Below are 21,686 nucleotides of genomic sequence, written 5' to 3' on the forward strand. Positions count from 1 at the left end.
GAATGCCCACATCGTGCTCCTGGACCAGTTAGCATATAGAATTCTGAAACTTCTATTCCTCATGCATTTGCCTGATCTCGGGCATTTCGCAATAGCAGCTAAAAATGAACAATGGCGATGGACTTGGTGATGGACAGAAACAAACAGAAGCTGTTTACTAGATCTTCTTCAAGTCTTAGGGTGGGAGGGACAAAACAGCCCATTTCTGACTCTGTAACCCTGTGGTACCCCAGTGTTTCTTTCCTATTAAACAAAAAGGAGAGAGGATAACACCTACCCTTCCTTTCTCTGGGTATCAGGAAAATAAAGATTATTCTGCACAAGTACCAAGCACAAAATAATATTCAAATATAGGAAACATTTCTGTTCATTCTAAATGTACCATAGAGATATTGTATAGTTGGAATTTCTGCAAAGAGAACCTTGAAATGAGCTAAATGGCATTATCATAATAAGTATTATGATAGATATTTTTGCTATATATGTCTCTTCAGACACAGTAGTTTATAAAAAGTGGCAACTCCACAAGAAAAGGGATAAGTAAAGAGAGGGGTTTGGCACTTGTCTATTTAAGTTTTCGTGTTTGATATATGGACAATATGGCCTGTGCTTTAGCAATTAGAAACTCATCTGTAATGGATGGGTTCCTTTATCAAGGAACAAAAGTATCTTCTGTAAAGTGGGGGTGGTCAGGTTCTGCTAGGAATCATGAAGAAAGAAAGAACCAGATAGTAAAATTCGAAGAGAAAATGTCAGCTCTCAGACACATTGCTACCTAGCTTCTAAAGCTGAGAGACTTTCCCTCAGACTCGCTATCGCAGGAGAGCAGAAGCGAACCCTGCGGCTGGATTTCACAAATGAATAAGCATGTTTTATAGAGTGTTAAGACATTAAAAGAGAAGGACTATAATCACAACAGAGCTGGTTAAATCTCACATGCATCCTGGCTCACTCAGGAACACAAAAAAGTATTTCCTTTTATATGCTGAAGAGCGGGGACACTCTCCTGCATGGTACACGGACCACCAGCAGCATAGGGTTAACAGAGGCAAGACCCCCCCCAAAAAAATGTGGCCTGTTGGTGGCATAGCAACCTGTATCCCTGTACCTGTCCTGTGCCAGTAGATTAGATAATGAAAGGACCCTTGGCTTAGCTCAGGGATGTTACCTAAAGCCTTTGTTCTAACCTGGTATTCCAACCTAAGAGTTGTCTTCTGTTTTCTAATGTATTCTGTGTGTGTGTGTGTGTGTGTGTGTGTGTGTGTGTGTGTGTCCCCCCGTGTGTTGATCATATCATGTGTTAGGTGCTACACTAACACAGAGTGTTCCAAAGACAGATAAGCCATAGCCTAAACCTTTAATAAATTCACAATTAAGTAGAAAGAGTAGTGAGCCAAAACTTAAATGACAACAGCCGAAAGAGTGTAAGTCAGTGGAGTGAAGTACCAGGAGAGTAAGCAAAAAAGCAATTAACCTTCCCTCCCAATCGTTCATTCTTTTAAATGTATTGCTATTACTACTATGCTTTTGTTGTTATTATTAATCATTGTTGTTGTTGTTGTTGTTGTTGTTGTTGTGAGGTGGGGGGTGCGCATGCCACAACATGTAGGAACCGGGATCTGAACCAGGCTCACACAGTGAGAATCATCTCATAGGCATCTGCTATTCATTCTTACACTTAGAGTCACACCATCAGTCCTCTCTCAGCCTGGGTTATGAACCAGTATCCAGCACAGTCATTCTGTGCCCCAAACCTGTAAAGTTTAAGGCTCTAAAATTATTTTCTTGAAATTGATAGTAATTTTCCTCTTGAATGGATGCCTTGAATATGAAGTCTATCTAATCAATCAGGGGCCCACATATTGTCAGCCTCCAGCTCCTACCCCATCCCATGACCCCTACATCATTCTACTTGAGACCCTGAAAGGGAGGGATCATATTGACAAGAGTAAACAGCCGTGTTCTGCTGGTAGCTTCCTTCCCCAGCTGGGCTCTGGCATGGGTGTGGAGAGAAGGTAATGTCCTAAGTCATCATCCCTATGGGGCTACTCATTGCCCGGTAAGGGGTTCTGGGAGGACTCTCTAGCTCACCCATCCTTTGGGGACTGCCTATCTACAATGTATTATGGGGCCCTGGTCAGCAGGCACTGCCCTCAGGAAGGAGGAGACTTGCTGGAGAGGTCAGCTCACTGCTTGAAGACCTGAGACTGAGCAGGACAGAGGCAGCATGGGACTGGTGTAGGATAGAGCGGCACAGGACAAAGGTGCAGGTGTCGTAAGCACCGTGGCCATGAAATGGAAGCCGGGAGCTTTTGCTCTCCCTGAGCTGGCCTAGAAAATCCTCCCACTCACTTCTCCATTTCTCTCTCCCCCTCATCTAGGGAAGGCAGCTCTGTGTTGAAGATGTGGAGGCCACAGAGGAAGAACCCTCTTTGGAAAGGAACTCCGTGTCAGCTATGCGCATGAGCTCCGGTAGGGAGAGAAACCAGGTCTCACGTGGGACCGTGGGACTGCAGTGTAACACTCTGCCCTGGAGGCATGATAGGAAAGCAAGGAGGAATGTGGAGTTTGAATTCGGGTACAGAACAGAAAAGAAAACCTATCCTTGGACTCTCCCCTCTACTCATGTTTGGACCTATCAGCTTCCAGCTTTTATGACAGACTTTTTGCTTTTACTGAGTCTTTACCAGGCATGGATAGTGGGACCGAATCCACTGTGATTACTCCAAGACTGCTCTGCACCTACGTCCTTTGAGCTTTTGTTGGTATCGTTGCTAAGAGAACTGAGATTCTACCACTTTCTAATATGCTTTGTTCGCTTAGTAGCACTTTGTAAGCGATTTCCTTTGATTAAATATTCCATTTTATAATGAACCATTATCTCATTAGCCAAGCCTTTAGTCAGATATTTTGGTTGATAACTTTACGCTATTATAAAGATGCTATAATAAATATTCATACATATAAATCTTAGCATCTGTGCCCATAAAATTTTCTTTAGGATGACCTGGAATTGTCACATTAGAAACCATGACTAGAAGCCACGAACAGTGACTTAAAGCTGAACATAATTATTGCCAAATGTTCCCACATCATTAGTTCCCAAAGACTGTGGGTTAGAAGCCAGCCTTGTCTCCAGAGCACACTCGACAGTATATGGAGGCTGTTAAAATTCCTACTAGTGAGCAAGCACATCTGGGCAGAGGCCAAAGATGCTCTAAGAACGCTGTGGTATACATGCCGTCAACTCTCAACGCGCAGCAGCGAACTACTTCTTCATTCCCAAATACCAATGGTGCCTCTGCCAAGACGCACGGCGGTGCTTAATTGAAGTGTTATGTATAATAGATAATCTATTCTGGCTGGTTATGTTTCTCTGTGGAACCGGATGACTAGTGCAAACCCTAACCTACATAACACTGAATGCTAGTCTTGAAATGAAAGCTGTGACAGAGAGGCTCCCGTTTATTCAAACTCAGTTTGCCGGGCACTTAGTTGCCAAATGCTATAGTAAGTGTCAAATTTCCATCCTAGAAGGAGGGTCCGATCAGTAGATCAGTAGAGAAGAGGTGGCCTGGGGGTAAATTTGAGCTTTACCCACTGGCGAGAAGGTATATTTACTTTCATTTTCTACATCTGTATTTTCCAGAAAAGTTTGCACTGTGTCGTTTCCATATAGTTTCTCAACAAATCGCTCAGCCTCACAAGGCTGCTACGTAAAATTACTGCCAGATTGCTACGATGCCTTTTCTTGCTTCTTTAGAAGTTCTCTCTGCAGAGTGATTTCAGCACTCCCTTCCACAGACACTCAAGGCCTTAAATATGAAACATCCTTAGGATGCTAGTGGCTTCTCTTCTCCCAGATGACCTTTTGTTCCTGCAATTTAACTCAGAGGAATCTCATTTTGGCTAATTTGGAGGTGGATAAAATGTTTCCCTGCCTTTGCGTTTTGAATTAGTAGGTAGTTCCCCAAGTGCCAATACTGTCAGTTCACAGCGGGCATGAAGGCAGGAACCAACCCGGAATGTCCTCTCTCGTTTCGTTTTTTAAAAATGGATAGCAGAGAAGCAAGGAGAGGTGCCCCAGCTCCAGGCTGGGCTCTCTAAGCTCTCACTGTGCTCCCAGTGGGTAAGGCTGGATACATTGCTACTCCTAGCTGCTTCCCTCCTGTGTTCGCTTGGATGGAAAAGAGTCAGAAGTAGATGAATCTGGTCTTGGTGTCACATTCTCGAAGACAAGAAGAAGGCAGAGGGCAGGCCTAATAACTGCAGCTAGTGCAGCCCTCGGGTAACGGGGAGGAAGGTGAGGAGGCAAACTGGGAAGACTGTGTTCCAGAAACAGAGGGGTATACGCTCACTTTTCCAGAAAAGCATAAAAATCTAGAAAGGTTTCCTAGCAACCCCGTCCCAAGCCTACAATCTTTAACTCCATTACAGTCGATATTAAACTTTAAATATGTAATCACGCACATTAGGTTGCAAACACCCATAAAAGCCGTTCAGTCATTAAACTGTACACAGCCATGCAAATAATAGAAGAATACCATCAAATTTTTTTATTGAAAAAAGTAAAGGTTAGAACATTCTGGTAATCTGATGAACGACTATGGACAGCATAAAACGGGTAATGCGGAGCCTTTAAAGTAACGCCAAGAAAGCAGAGAAGAAAAGGAAAGAAAAACGAAAAGAAAGCTTTCCCGTTAATTCCTGGCCAATGAATTTAAAGTCAAACGAATGCTGAAACTGAACATGGCAGTCCATGCCTGCAATCCCCGCACTCAGGAGATGCAAGCAGAAAGCCTGGGTTTGCTGCCATCTTAAGATGTTAAACAACAAAGGGCTGGGGACATGAGGCTGATGGGTAGAGCACTTTTCTAGTGTGTCCAAGACCTTTTGGTCAATTCTCAGTGCGCGCGCACACAGAACACGCAGCACACACATGCACACACACACACACGCACACACGTGCACGCACACATGCACACGCAACCATGCACACGCACACACATAGACACACATACACACACACACGTACACACACGCGCATGTGCGCACATGCACATGAATGCGTACATGACCTTTGTGTCACAGATTGTCCTATTCTAATAAGCTATTGGAACTTTATGAGTTGCAATTTTACCTTCTGTCCTTGAATGACACTTGCCAACATTTATATACTTTACAACAAACTAACCCAAGTCTTGTCATTTTTTAAAAAACTCCTTAGGATTCCCACAATAGAACTGCAGATCATCATACTGGAGATCTAATATGGAGATTGTGCAGCACAGAAACCCAACATGTACTTTTGGAATTATGTATTGTGGTCGAAAAATAAACTTATTGATCAATTCTAGAAAGAAGTTCAACAGAGCTATGCTTGTCAAATGCCAACTGTGTATTTTGATCAGTAAATCCCTCGGTCTAATGTCCTGTTAATCCGTCTGGTTTATTTCATATTTTAAAACGATCATTGCCTTTGTTAAAGACATCACGGTTAGGCAGTATTGGGTTAAGTCATCCTGTGCTGTTTTCGTCTCCTGTGGAAAGATAGGACGGCATAGAAATGATTGTCGTGCGGGAATGAGTTTGGGTTCACAGACTGTAAAAGCAGAGCATGCTGGGAGATCACATGAGAAAGAAGTGGGCCAGTCAACTGGGAGAAGCGGGGAGGGCAGAGCTGGGCCAGGTTTTCATTGGGGGTTTTGAGAATAGTACAAGAAGTAGACCTAGGATGGCAGTCTTGAATAATTTTGGTTGACTCTGGGTCAGAGAAGCAGTTCGAGCCCTGGGATGAAACTTTGGTTTAAAATGAAATGTCCCCCAAAGAAATGTCTATTGAAGGTTTGGTCCACAGTGTAACAGGGTCACAGCTAGGACTACGAGAATTGATTGGCTCACGGGAGCTCTAACTTTATTAACTGATTAGCACATAATACATTCAGTGCTGAGTCAATATTCTGACGTGAGGGAGGCCTAAGTAGAGAAAAGCAGGCACTGACTGAGGGTTTGTATGTCTTGTCCATGACTCTTCCCCGAACTCCGTGCTTCTTGGGAATATGAGGCAAGTAGCTTCCTCCGCCACACGCATCGGCCACCATGATGCTTTAGTTCAGTTCAAGCCCAAAGCAGGGGGCCAAGTGACTGTGGGTTGGAACTACTGAACCTGTGAGCCAACAGAAACTTGCCCTTGTTTGAAGTTGTTTCTCTCTGGTATCATGGATGATTGGGGGCAGCTGGGAAAGCATCCATGTGTACAGCGCTAGGCTCTGAATTGTTTGATCTGAATATCCAAGGCACTCTTGGGAAGATGGGCTTTGCTATCTCTTAGAACTGGCTAGCCTTTAAAGAAGCAGTCTTTCCAGGATGCCCCAAGTGCCAGAATATCAAGAATACGGAAAATAAACAGGGCATGGCGAGACACACCTCTAATCCCAGAACTGAAGAGCTAAGGCAGAAGCACCTTAAATCCAATGTGGGCTGCATAGCAAGACCCTGGTGGGAAAAAAATGAGAGTTGGAGAGGAGAGAAGTGGGGAGAGGAGGGAGGAAGTTCCTTCCTTGGCAGAGAGAGCCTATACACTCTGGACAATATGTTTAAAAACATCAAGTAGGCCTTGTATTTCTCTTAAAAACACTTTTTCATTATCTCATGAGAATGTAATGATTTTATTTAATAATTAGATGCTTATTAAATACTGTAAGGTGTATATGTCAGGAAATACTGTAATGCTAAAAAAAAAAAAGCATAGTGGAAAAGCATGAATATGTTATACTTTAAAAACATACACAGACCCGGTGAGAGAGAGACCCAACCGCCTGGTCAGGTGGGCACTCCTGAGGCTGCAGAGCGGAAGAGACCACCAACACTGCTCACCCCTGCCCACATCCCTGGCTCAAGAGGAAACTGTATAAGGCCTCTGGGCTCCCGTGGGGGAGGGCCCAGGAGCGGCAGGACTTCTGCGCCTGAGACACCGCCGCCGGAACCTGAAAGAAACAGACCGGATAAACAGTTCTCTGCACCCAAATCCCGTGGGAGGGAGAGCTAAACCTTCAGAGAGGCAGACAAGCCTGGGAAACCAGAAGAGACTGCTCCCTGCACACACATCTCGGACGCCAGAGGAAAAAGCCAAAGACCATCTGGAACCCTGGTGCACTGAAGCTCCCGGAAGGGGCGGCACAGGTCTTCCTGGATGCTGCCGCTGCAGAGAGCCCCTGGGCAGCAAGCACCCCACGAGCGAACCTGAGCCTCGGGACCACAGGTAAGACCAAATTTTCTGCTGCAAGAAAGCTGCCTGGTGAACTCAAGACACAGGCCCACAAGAACAGCTGAAGACCTGTAGAGAGGAAAAACTACACGCCGGAAAGCAGAACACACTGTCCCCATAACTGACTGAAAGAGAGGAAAACAGGACTACAGCACTCCTGACACACAGGCTTATAGGTCAGTCTAGCCACTGTCAGAAATAGCAGAACAAAGTAACACTAGAGATAATCTGATGGCGAGAGGCAAGCGCAGGAACCCAAGCAACAGAAACCAAGACTGCATGCCATCATCGGAGCCCAATTCTCCCGCCAAAACAAACATGGAATATCCAAACACACCAGAAAAGCAAGATCTAGTTTCAAAATCATATTTGATCATGATGCTGGAGGACTTCAAGAAAGACATGAACACACTTAGGGAAACACAGGAAATCATTAATAAACAAGTAGAGGCCTACAGAGAGGAATGGCAAAAATCCCTGAAAGAATTCCAGGAAAACACAATCAAACAGATGAAGGAATTAAAAATGGAAATAGAAGCAATCAAGAAAGAACACATGGAAACAACCCTGGATATAGAAAACCAAAAGAAGAGACAAGGAGCTGTAGATACAAGCTTCACCAACAGAATACAAGAGATGGAAGAGAGAATCTCAGGAGCGGAAGATTCCATAGAAATCATTGACTCAACTGTCAAAGATAATGTAAAGCGGAAAAAGCTACTGGTCCAAAACATACAGGAAATCCAGGACTCAATGAGAAGATCAAACCTAAGGATAATAGGTATAGAAGAGAGTGAAGACTCCCAGGTCAAAGGACCAGTAAATATCTTCAACAAAATCATAGAAGAAAACTTCCCTAACCTAAAAAAAGAGATACCCATAGGCATACAAGAAGCCTACAGAACTCCAAATAGATTGGACCAGAAAAGAAACACCTCCCGTCACATAATTGTCAAAACACCAAACTCACAAAATAAAGAAAGAATATTAAAAGCAGTAAGGGAAAAAGGTCAAGTAACATATAAAGGGAGACCTATCAGAATCACACCAGACTTCTCGCCAGAAACTATGAAGGCCAGAAGATCCTGGACTGATGTCATACAGACCCTAAGAGAACACAAATGCCAGCCCAGGTTACTGTATCCAGCAAAACTCTCAATTAACATTGATGGAGAAACCAAGATATTCCATGACAAAACCAAATTTACACAATATCTTTCTACAAATCCAGCACTACAAAGGATAATAAATGGTAAAGCCCAACATAAGGAGGCAAGCTATACCCTAGAAGAAGCAAGAAACTAATCGTCTTGGCAACAAAACAAAGAGAATGAAAGCACACAAACATAACCTCACATCCAAATATGAATATAAAGGGAAACAATAATCACTATTCCTTAATATCTCTCAATATCAATGGCCTCAACTCCCCAATAAAAAGACATAGATTAACAAACTGGATACGCAACGAGGACCCTGCATTCTGCTGCCTACAGGAAACACACCTCAGAGACAAAGACAGACACTACCTCAGAGTGAAAGGCTGGAAAACAACTTTCCAAGCAAATGGTCAGAAGAAGCAAGCTGGAGTAGCCATTCTAATATCAAATAAAATCAATTTCCAACTAAAAGTCATCAAAAAAGATAAGGAAGGACACTTCATATTCATCAAAGGAAAAATCCACCAAGATGAACTCTCAATCCTAAATATCTATGCCCCAAATACAAGGGCACCTACATACGTAAAAGAAACCTTACTAAAGCTCAAAACACACATTGCACCTCACACAATAATAGTGGGAGATTTCAACACCCCACTCTCATCAATGGACAGATCATGGAAACAGAAATTAAACAGTGATGTCGACAGACTAAGAGAAGTCATGAGCCAAATGGACTTAACGGATATTTATAGAACATTCTATCCTAAAGCAAAAGGATATACCTTCTTCTCAGCTCCTCATGGTACTTTCTCCAAAATTGACCATATAATTGGTCAAAAAACGGGCCTCAACAGGTACAGAAAGATAGAAATAATCCCATGCGTGCTATCGGACCACCACGGCCTAAAACTGGTCTTCAATAACAATAAGGGAAGAATGCCCACATATACGTGGAAATTGAACAATGCTCTACTCAATGATAACCTGGTCAAGGAAGAAATAAAGAAAGAAATTAAAAACTTCTTAGAATTTAATGAAAATGAAGATACAACATACTCAAACTTATGGGACACAATGAAAGCTGTGCTAAGAGGAAAACTCATAGCGCTGAGTGCCTGCAGAAAGAAACAGGAAAGAGCATATGTCAGCAGCTTGACAGCACACCTAAAAGCTCTAGAACAAAAAGAAGCAAATACACCCAGGAGGAGTAGAAGGCAGGAAATAATCAAACTCAGAGCTGAAATCAACCAAGTAGAAACAAAAAGGACCATAGAAAGAATCAACAGGACCAAAAGTTGGTTCTTTGAGAAAATCAACAAGATAGATAAACCCTTAGCCAGACTAACGAGAGGACACAGAGAGTGCGTCCAAATTAACAAAATCAGAAATGAAAAGGGAGACATAACTACAGATTCAGAGGAAATTCAAAAAATCATCAGATCTTACTATAAAAACCTATATTCAACAAAATTTGAAAATCTTCAGGAAATGGACTATTTCCTAGACAGATACCAGGTATCAAAGTTAAATCAGGAACAGATAAACCAGTTAAACAACCCCATAACTCCTAAGGAAATAGAAGCAGTCATTAAAGGTCTCCCAACCAAAAAGAGCCCAGGTCCAGATGGGTTTAGTGCAGAATTCTATCAAACCTTCATAGAAGACCTCATACCAATATTATCCAAACTATTCCACAAAATTGAAACAGATGGAGCCCTACCGAATTCCTTCTACGAATCTACAATTACTCTTATACCTAAACCACACAAAGACACAACAAAGAAAGAGAACTTCAGACCAATTTCCCTTATGAATATCGACGCAAAAATACTCAATAAAATTCTGGCAAACCGAATTCAAGAGCACATCAAAACAATCATCCACCATGATCAAGTAGGCTTCATCCCAGGCATGCAGGGATGGTTTAATATACGGAAAACCATCAACGTGATCCATTATATAAACAAACTGAAAGAACAGAACCACATGATCATTTCATTAGATGCTGAGAAAGCATTTGACAAAATTCAACACCCCTTCATGATAAAAGTCCTGGAAAGAATAGGAATTCAAGGCCCATACCTAAACATAGTAAAAGCCATATACAGCAAACCAGTTGCTAACATTAAACTAAATGGAGAGAAACTTGAAGCAATCCCACTAAAATCAGGGACTAGACAAGGCTGCCCACTCTCTCCCTACTTATTCAATATAGTTCTTGAAGTTCTAGCCAGAGCAATCAGACAACAAAAGGAGATCAAAGGGATACAGATCGGAAAAGAAGAGGTCAAAATATCACTATTTGCAGATGATATGATAGTATATTTAAGTGATCCCAAAAGTTCCACCAGAGAACTACTAAAGCTGATAAACAACTTCAGCAAAGTGGCTGGGTATAAAATTAACTCAAATAAATCAGTTGCCTTCCTCTATACAAAAGAGAAACAAGCCGAGAAAGAAATTAGGGAAACGACACCCTTCATAATAGACCCAAATAATATAAAGTACCTCGGTGTGACTTTAACCAAGCAAGTAAAAGATCTGTACAATAAGAACTTCAAGTCACTGAAGAAAGAAATTGAAGAAGACCTCAGAAGATGGAAAGATCTCCCATGCTCATGGATTGGCAGGATTAATATAGTAAAAATGGCCATTTTACCAAAAGCAATCTACAGATTCAATGCAATCCCCATCAAAATACCAATCCAATTCTTCAAAGAGTTAGACAGAACAATTTGCAAATTCATCTGGAATAACAAAAAACCCAGGATAGCTAAAGCTATCCTCAACAATAAAAGGACTTCAGGGGGAATCACTATCCCTGAACTCAAGCAGTATTACAGAGCAATAGTGATAAAAACTGCATGGTATTGGTACAGAGACAGACAGATAGACCAATGGAATAGAATTGAAGACCCAGAAATGAACCCACACACCTATGGTCACTTGATTTTTGACAAAGGAGCCAAAACCATCCAATGGAAAAAAGATAGCATTTTCAGCAAATGGTGCTGGTTCAACTGGAGGGCAACATGTAGAAGAATGCAGATCGATCCATGCTTATCACCCTGTACAAAGCTTAAGTCGAAGTGGATCAAGGACCTCCACATCAAACCAGACACACTCAAACTAATAGAAGAAAAACTAGGGAAGCATCTGGAACACATGGGCACTGGAAAAAATTTCCTGAACAAAACACCAATGGCTTATGCTCTAAGATCAAGAATTGACAAATGGGATCTCATAAAACTGCAAAGCTTCTGTAAGGCAAAGGACACTGTGGTTAGGACAAAACGGCAACCAACAGATTGGGAAAAGATCTTTACCAACCCTACAACAGATAGAGGCCTTATATCCAAAATATACAAAGAACTCAAGAAGTTAGACCGCAGGGAAACAAATAACCCTATTAAAAAATGGGGTTCAGAGCTAAACAAAGAATTCACAGCTGAGGAATGCCGAATGGCTGAGAAACACCTAAAGAAATGTTCAACATCTTTAGTCATCAGGGAAATGCAAATCAAAACAACCCTGAGATTTCACCTCACACCAGTGCGATTGGCTAAGATCAAAAACTCAGGTGACAGCAGATGCTGGCGAGGTTGTGGAGAAAGAGGAACACTCCTCCATTGTTGGTGGGATTGCAGACTGGTAAAACCATTCTGGAAATCAGTCTGGAGGTTCCTCAGAAAATTGGACATTGAACTGCCTGAGGATCCAGCTATACCTCTCTTGGGCATATACCCAAAAGATGCCTCAACATATAAAAGAGACACGTGCTCCACTATGTTCATCGCAGCCTTATTTATAATAGCCAGAAAATGGAAAGAACCCAGATGCCCTTCAACAGAGGAATGGATACAGAAAATGTGGTACATCTACACAATGGAATACTACTCAGCTATCAAAAACAACGAGTTTATGAAATTCGTAGGCAAATGGTTGGAACTGGAAAATATCATCCTGAGTGAACTAACCCAATCACAGAAAGACATACATGGTATGCACTCATTGATAAGTGGCTATTAGCCCAAATGCTTGAATTACCCTAGATCCCTAGAACAAACGAAACTCAAGACGGATGATCAAAATGTGAATGCTTCACTCCTTCTTTAAATGAGGAAAAAGAATACCCTTGGCAGGGAAGGGAGAGGCAAAGATTAAAACAGAGACTGAAGGAACACCCATTCAGAGCCTGTCCCACATTTGGCCCATACATATACAGCCACCCAATTGGACTAGATGGATGAAGCAAAGAAGTGCAGACCGACAGGAGCCGGATGTAGATTGCTCCTGAGAGACACAGCCAGAATACAGCAAATACAGAGGCGAATGCCAGCAGCAAACCACTGAACTGAGAATAGGTCCCCTATTGAAGGAATCAGAGAAAGAACTGGAAGAGCTTGAAGGGGCTCGAGACCCCAAAAGTACAACAATGCCAAGCAACCAGAGCTTCCAGGGACTAAGCCACTACCTAAAGACTATACATGGACTGACCCTGGACTCTGACCCCATAGGTAGCAATGAATATCCTAGTAAGAGCACCAGTGGAAGGGGAAGCCCTGGGTCCTGCTAAGACTGAACCCCCAGTGAACTAGTCTATGGGGGGAGGGCGGCAATGGTGGGAGGGTTGGGAGGGGAACACCGATAAGGAAGGGGAGGGGGGAGGGGGATGTTTGCCCGGAAACCGGGAAAGGGAATAACACTCGAAATGTATATAAGGAATACTCAAGTTAATAAAAAAAAAAAAAGAAAAAAAAAAAAAAAACATACAGCAAAACCGAGACTACAACCCCGCTCCCTGACTAAAGCCAGTTCTGCTGCACTGTGGAACCTTTTACAGAAACATTAAAGTCAAAGTAGGAAAGTTCCCTCAGCAGAACAAAAGCCATCGCTGTTTGTCACTACTTGTGATGACCCTGGAGTTTCTTCAATAGAGAACACTATTCCTGAGGCGTAGACCACATCCTTGTAGACCATATCCTTTATGTAGGGGACCCCTGGGTGGGGACCACATCCCCATACGTAGAATTACACAGAGCAGAAGCGGTGTCGTAAGGGCGTTAAAACAGAGTTTCGTCAGTTGATGCCCTTGAGTTTGCTTAAGGCCATTCCTCCCTGACTTGGTCTCTACACAGATGGCCCTGGTGAGAAGGCTGAGCGTCTTTGCTGGATCGATGGTTCTCCCTCTCCAGGTGCGCTTGCCACTTTCTGCTTTACTGCTCTGTGCCAGGAAGCTGGCTGGGCCTGATTCCCTTCATCCACTCAGCCTTCTAAAGTTCAACCAGTGTGTGGCACTGGCAAGAGGGCAGGATGTAAGGACCCCCCCCCCCACATCCCTGACTCTCTCTTCAAAGACTTGGCTTGTCCCTGGCTAATTTCCTCCCCCCCCCCAAACCCGTACCGCCAGGCCACGAGCCCCAACTGGGCAACCCCTCCTCACAACCGTTGTGGTCTTCTGATCCTGAGGTGGCGGTGCGGGGGTGGACAGAGGCGGAGAGCCAGTAGCTAGCCCAACGTATCAGTGATAACTCTGAGTGGCAGAAGGGAAGCAGGGCTTTCACTGGTCCACAGACAGCGAGCGAATAAGACCAACTCAGAATCAGTAGCTTGGAAACGCAACCGTCTGAAAACTGAATATTTATGAGACCTTTTGAAACTATGTGAAGCACATGACTTATAATCAATAAACTTGAAAGGGCAACACTTCTAAAAAAATAATAATTACAAGGCTGGTCAATATAATCTCCCACGTCTGTAAGGGATTTGCGAAGAAAAACAAGACAGAATAAAAGCCCTCTGGTTAGCAAGGCCTTGAACTACAAGCACCTTCAGACTTCATGGGAAATGGAGAAATCCCAGCTGAGCAGAGCGGGTACCAGCATGGGAGTTCTCAGTGCTACTTCTGGTTTCCAATATTTATTTGGTTATGGTCCATCTGGCCGCTTTGTTTGCTTGTTTGTTTGTGACTGGGTCTCACTATCCAGCCCCTGGTGGCTGAAAATCACTGTGTAGATCAGGCTGGCCTCAAACTCACATGAGACCTTCCTGCCTCTGTTTCCCCACGGCTGGGATCAAAGGTGTGTGCCATCATGCACACCCAGCTAGGCTGTGCGATGTACCACAGGATTTCTACATGGCCTCTTCAAGGCAAAAGGGAAAAAAATTAAAAAGGAAAAAAGCAAGGGAGACCGGAGTGGGTACTTGGTTGATGTAGACAAGCAAATCGGATAACCCTCCAGTGATGTAAGCTTTTACAAGCCTTTACTTCTTAGCATTCAAAATGGAGACTGACCACTTTAAAGACGTGCTCGGGAGATGAGCTTCCAGCTTAATTGTCCGTGTTGTCTCCATAGTCAGGACTTGCTATTTGGAGGTGTAGTGGCCGGCACCAGGCAGAGGCGCAGGGTGACCTCTCAGTTCCCTAGGCATCACTGTCTGTCGGGTGCCCTGCAGGGTTAGGGAGGTCTTGATCTAGATCCTGGGAGCTCCCATGTAAGAGCTCACTGAAGACAAATGGCCGAGAGTGCTACATACCAGAAGTAGAGCGGACACATCGTGCTGTTACAGAGATTCGAAGGAGGCAGCCAGACATGTAGTCAAGGTGGGATGACAGAGAAAAGATGAACTGGCTATCAGCAAAGGTGTGCCTTAGACTCCCTGCTACTGTAATTACATTGGGAATACCAGGAGAACTTAGGCTGTAAGAGGAAAGGCAAACAAAGGAAGGGTAATTGGCACCCAGTAGTTAGAGGCCCGGAAAGACTACTCTGGGAGTGGCTAGGCATCAAGGCTCTGCAGGCCACAGACCTCTGCTTGGATCCCAGCTTCCTCCATGGTCAGCTGAGCCATTTTGAGCAAATCCTTAATGTGGCCAGGCCTCAGTCTTTCCTTCTATAAAGTGAAGCACTATTAGGAAGACAGAGAGAGGAATTCTCACTAAAGGGTAAATCTCTGGCCCACAGTACACTGGTGGGTGGAGTGGTTGTTAATAACAGTGGGGGTCCTGCTGCTTTTTATCAATATTGTTAATAGATACCCTACAGAGGTGTCTCCTCCTTTCCCCATATTTTTCATTCAAGTGAAAAAAAAAAGACTCCTCCTCCCTATGCCCACAAACCTATATTTGTGATCAAGAACAAACCTCGTTAATGTGTGAAACCACTGTTCTGTTGGAACTAGCCAGTTCATAAGAAGCCCTTGGGACTGTAGCAAGTACACATCTCATAAGACCAGGAAACCTTCTTTGCTATTTTCATCCAAAAAAAAAAAAAAACCAAATAAATAAATTTAGCCTCTAGTGTCTATAAATGACCAAAAACACTAAATTCCTCCCAGAATATTATAAACCCATCCCACTTTTTCTTTTTTACACAATTAGACTTGCCTTTTTGTGACCCACATCCTATTTTCCAAAAGGAATGTGTTCAGGTCGCAAAACACCGCTCTGCCACTAAGGAACCAAAGAGACAAGCAGAGCACACAAGGGTCTTGGTGACTTCCCTCCAAGACAGAGCAAAGCGATCTGGGAGGCGAACTTCACATGCCTCCTGAATGCTGTATTAAACGGGAAAAGTTAGCTTCCAAGTTAAGCCTTGTAAATAAACAGGTGACCAAACCTCAAGAACCAAAGTAAATCGGTGGGATTAGCAAACATTTAGTTTCGGGGGTAAGGAGGAAGGCCAAGTTCACCTTAAATCACCTCGCCGTGATTCTGTTGACCGGGGCTTCTCTAGGCTCCATTCTCAGACAAAGCAGCCAAGTGCTGTTTGTCCTTAGGTTTATTATGATTGTGTGTCTGTCAGGAAGAGGGGCCTGAGATAGGAAATGTCTCCTGCTGCGGCCACAGAAATCAATTCTACTTCTGGGCTAGTGAACATGCCTGTGGGCTTGAGGGACTTTTTTAAAACATTGTGTGAGAGAGCTGGAAATAAAAATCTCATGGAATTCCATTATAGAAGAGGACTGGAGCGGGGTCAACACCCCTTTTTAAAGTCAACCTCCCAGTTCAATGATGAGACCATGGCTGTCTGTGACATTGTTAGGGATAGAAGCACTTTTATCAGTGTGCTTTCCAGATGCCTAGAATCAAGTCCTTCCAAGACTGACACTTTAAATGTAAATATAGAGTTATAAGCAGGCAGAAATGTATTCCATGAAAAGAGGCTGCTATGTTAGTACAGTATTTAATGCAGAATGAATAGACCACTCTAGGGTACACACCCTTAAAGGCGTCGTGGTGTATAGCTTCCGTTCAGCTTTCCAGCTCTTCTCTGGCACAAGTCATCAGCGGTGTCTTCCTGCATTATGGAAAGGCGGAGTGGGATTTGGATGGGCAAAGATGGAGGGGGGAAAAAAGTATCCCTGGCAGGAAGGAAGCAAGGCACAAAAATAGCAAGGCCCTATCCAGGCATCGAAAATGGTACATAATTTAATTAGGATGAAGCTGGGGCCACGCGAAAGACTGCAATAGACACTGGGCTGGAATAAAATTGAACCTCTTATACTCAGTATGACTCAGAGTCAGGCAGGGCCAGCTTCGTGAGCGCGTGGCCAGAGCAGTTGTGGGAGGAGGGGCGGGTGCCGCTCCACTGCCCTGTGAGATATTCTTAACGCTGTGGTCTTGGAATCTATTTTGTATGTGAAATCCAATGGAACAACCGAGTTCGAACCTGGAGTTCAGAGACTTGGCTCTAAGTGTGCTCCCGTCCCCACCTCCTGCCCCACTTCCTTGGCCACCTGACCCTCCCTCCCCGGTGTCCCAGGCCCCATCTAGACTCCCCTTTGCCTTGGAGATAGGCACAGCAACCTGGCCGTCTGTGTGGAGAGAAGCCCACACGCCGCGTCTGCGTGGCTCTTTGCTCCTGAGTGGCGTCGGTGTGGAAGCTTGGGAAGAGCGTTGTGGCCTGCAGCTTCTCAGGGTAGAGCAAGGTTGTGATCATCTCCACCCTGAGCTGGAGGCACCAGGGGGTATGCAGAAGTCAATTCAGCCAGGGCCTCCCCTCCACTCCTGGCCAGACACAAAGAATTTCTCAGGCCAGATGTTGCAGTCACTTAGGGGCAGACTCTTGGGAAGGGAGTTCACTTTTCAAGCCCATCATTTTGCCCTAAACTCCACAAACGGCAATGCTGGCCCTGATAGAACACTTTCCGTTGACCTGGTTCCTCTCTCCAGCTGGGGTTTTATTCGCTTGTTTGCTTTGTTTTGTTTTGTTTTGTTTTGTTTTGTTTTGTTTTGTTTTGTTTTGTTTTGTTTTGAGAAAGGGTCCCCCTTGGTAGCCCAGGCTGGCCTCAGTTTCCCGTGGTAGCCCAGGCAGTATGTGGCCACAAACTTAGAGCAATTGCAGGCATGGCCGCCACACCCTGATGCTTCCCGTGCTCTGCTAAAGCTGTTCACCCTCTCCATGTCTCTCACGCTTAGTCTCCGGATCACCATTGACTTAACCTCTCCTTCACCCAAATTCTCACCTCCAGGACAACTCCCATCCATTGCCTGCAGCCAATCCCCCTGTCTCTGCTTTAGTCTGTTATCCATTATGGCTCCACCAGTCCGTCATTACTTAGTCTCACAGCTTCAAGCCTTCCTCTGTTCTATCCTTTCTGTCACTGCCACCCAGTCACCCAAGGTGCCATTTCGATCATGCCAAGAGGATTCTTGTGGTCTGTTGTCCGCCAACTCTTTATCAGATGTTTAAGGTCCTTCCTGGGTTCTCAACTCACTTTTGCAATGCAATTTTTTTTTAGCTGAGTTGAAACAGTCCTTCTCACCTCTACACATTCTGTGCTTACACTTCACCCTCTGAAGCCATCTTGTACCACCTAAAACACTCCTGCTAGCCTCACAATTATCCAGCAAGGAAATCTGACCTCCTTTTAACAACAGGCATGGCACCTCCTTCAGGGAGTCTTCCACCACAAGCTCCATAGTGACTGTCTCTGGAAGGGCCACCAGGGAGCACAGTGTGGTAGAGTTCGTAGCTCTTAAGTGTGACACTGGGGAGACAGGAAGTGTGACCTCTCACCTTTCTATACCCACAGGTATAATGGGCTCTCTGTATGCCTGCTGCATCGACCTGCGGAATTAGTGACTCTGTTGTGTAAACAGATCGGGTCTTCTGAAAGCCTAGCACACCTGCAACTCTCCTGCGTCATCGTCGTCCCCTACCCTCCTCTCAGTTCACCCAACAAAGCAGCCTGCTGCTTTTCAGACAAGCCCATCAGACACCTGTATCGTCATTATCAACACCAACACAAACTCATCTTGCACTTTTTATTAATGTCGAACGTGCTATATCCTGGGTGTTTGGAATAATCTCAAAGAGAGCACCTGTTACTTAAGTGTTCTTTGCAACATCTCGAGGGCAATTTATTCATTACTATATTAAAGTGGGCTGTTTAATAACTTGTAGCTGTCAGAGAAGTCACTGCCATCAAACTGGATACCTGAAAGGAATGCATTTTCCCACTTGCAATTCCTTATTTTTTTTTCCCTAATTTCAATCCTGTTTTCTAGGACCAATTAAGAAATGTAATGCCAAATGTTGAAAGCAAAAGAGATTTATTTTTGCTGCCAAACTCCTATTCAACTTTAGTGTCTCATTAAATATTCTACCCTTGACTTCAGGATGCAACATTCATTACCATAATTGCATAAGTGTCTTTAATGCCTTGTTCTTGCTCAAAGAAGCCCCCAAATGATTAAGACCATTAACCTAATTACCCAATAATTAAAACTTGAAACTCTGTGTGATAAAATTCCACTCTCCCCAATGAAAAAGAAAAGGGTGCTAACTGAATCTGAACAAGACACACCTCTAACTGTATGGATTTATAAAGAATCAAGAAAGGTGGTTATATTTTTACATAGAGACTACAAGGTGGTTACATACATTAGAATTAATGCAACATAATTAAACGACAGATGTGGGTCTGAAGAAATGACTTAGTAGTTACAAACCCTGCCCTTCCAAAGAACCAGGGTTCCCAGCGTCCACAAGGCAGATCATAGCCATTTGTTAAGTCCTGATCCAATGTATCTTACGCCCTCTTGTGGCCGCTATGAGTACTGCATACATGTAATGCACAGACATGCAGGCAAAACACCCATCCACATTTTATATATATAAATTTTATAATATTTTATATATATATTTTAAAGATATACATGTGGAAGGTTCAGTTTTCACTCTGAGAAACCTGTAAGGGCAGAAAAGGGAAAGAATGGGGAAATGCTAGAACAGGAAAATGAGGCAGCAGCAAGTCAGCTGCCGAGAAGTTGCCTAAGGAACAAAACATGGAGCTTTTGCTAGGCTAAGGGTATGACGGGGCGTGACATCAGTGACACTGAAGGGACTCTTAAGAATAGAAGAATGGGGGGCTGAAGAGACGGATGGCTCAAAGGTTAAAAGTACAGGCTGCTCTTCCAGAGGTCTTAAGTTCAACTCTCAGCAACCACAGAGTGGCTCACAACCATCTGTAGTGAGATCTGATGCCCTCTTCTGGTACACCAGCATACATGCAGACAGAACACTGTAAATATAGTAAATAAATAAACCTTTTTTTAAAAAAAAGTAGAAGAATGGTTGTTTGTAAAGTCTTTGGATTTAATGTTGGTTCTAAAACAGTTGCCCTGAGGAGAGAGCTTGGCTCAGGGGGAGATTAGGCTGGTAAAATGTGCTGAGTTCACACCTCATTCCCAGATAAGGGAACAACAATTGAACAGAGAAAAAGAGAAAAATGTTGGCAATCACCACGGATGACTGCCATTTCTTATGTAATCACCACATGCCAAGTACTGTCTTAGGAGCTTTGGTAACAGCATCCCGTCACATAGCCGCGTAATAACCTTTGCCAGACAAGCATATCGTTCCCACTTTGTGGATGGAAAATGGAGACTGTGAGTTTAAGTAATTCTGTTTAGGCCCTACTAATGATGATGATGATGATAATGCATTAAAACAAAAGGAAAAAATAATTTCATCAGAGAGTATCATAAGGACAATAAAAAAACACAACAATCTATGAATACACAAGCACATAGCAGAAGCCTGTGATCAATTAAACAACAACGATGACAACAATAATAATACTTTCCCAGCAAAACCAATTGAACCTAGAATGACAAGGATCTCAAACTCCCTGGAGCACCTCACCTGCCTTTATCAAGTGTACGGCAAACCTGTCTTATTTGTAGCCACCGTTACTGCCCTGGGGGGAAGGGAAAAGAAAACCTTCCTTCTCCTAAGGCAGTTTCCAAATACAAAAAAGCAACTTGCTTTACATTTGGTCTACAGAGTAAAGGCCAAGCTCACCGGAAGCAACAGCCACAGAAAACCTGATTTGCTCTGCCTGCAACAACATCCACAGCCACGGCTCTCAGGACCAAGAAGACAGGCACACAGCTGAGAACACCACGAATTGTAGTTCTGAACAAAGTACCATCCAGATCTGAACAATATCAAGTGAAAGTTATGAGCGCTAAGAGAACAGTTACAAGAAGAGCCTAGAAATAGGAGGGGGGAAATCGATCGTGGGTGGATAAGAAATGGAAGGGCAATAACAGAGTCTACGGTGCAAGGTTCTGAGTATCCTCCAACCCAGGAGGGACATCTGGAGCTTGGGCACACAGCAGGGGTGTAGAAAGAGCAGGAAAGAACTTGGGGTCTTTACAGATATTTTATGGGCTCTTCAACATACTGATCATTAAATATTTTCATTTCTTCCCATGGCTTTCCTGGACTGCAGAGAAATGGGCGTTTATTGAAAATCACAATTGGGTTGCTCATCCTCAACTTATCAAAGTCTTTAAGAAGGATATGGGGAATAACGTAGCTGATCAATAACAAAAGATTAGCAAAATGTTCTCCCAGGTATTCCTTACTGCTGTAGGGGCATTTTGACTGACATCTCACAAAACTATGAGACGTAGTTAAGGCTCGGTTTGGTGGGTCTGTGTAGAGTTATAACCTTTCAGATGGAGAGAAAATGGAGAGAAAATACCCTTCCCACAAGTTTTGCTACTATGCATAATAGCACCCAAACTCTAGAGAAACTCGTGTCTCCCTGGGACAAGATAAAGTCATGAAATGACCACAGGACCAAGGGTCAGTAAGAACTTTCCATTCTTGGGAACCATGTGGAAGTGACACCCAGCTCTATTACTCAGGAACTGAGGGAATGGGAACTGACTGCCTTTCAGATCCAGCATCCAACATCAAGTCCAAATCACTGTAAAAAGGAAAAGACAGGAAAACCAG

The 21,686-nt window shown here is 43.7% G+C and overlaps 1 protein-coding gene and 1 long non-coding RNA gene across 3 annotated transcripts in view; one reads left to right on the forward strand and one right to left on the reverse strand.

Moving 5' to 3' along the window:
- Positions 1–21,686, reverse strand: part of Pde11a (phosphodiesterase 11A) — a 383,576-nt gene that overhangs the window by 336,235 nt on the left and 25,655 nt on the right. The window lies entirely within an intron of this gene.
- LOC120101580 (uncharacterized) lies at positions 17,093–18,832 on the forward strand. Its single transcript, XR_005502254.2, has 2 exons — positions 17,093–17,361; positions 18,469–18,832. It is a non-coding gene; the product is annotated as an uncharacterized LOC120101580 (long non-coding RNA).

The sequence above is a fragment of the Rattus norvegicus genome, chromosome 3 (genome assembly GCF_036323735.1).
Source record: "Rattus norvegicus strain BN/NHsdMcwi chromosome 3, GRCr8, whole genome shotgun sequence".
Taxonomy (NCBI): domain Eukaryota; kingdom Metazoa; phylum Chordata; class Mammalia; order Rodentia; family Muridae; genus Rattus; species Rattus norvegicus.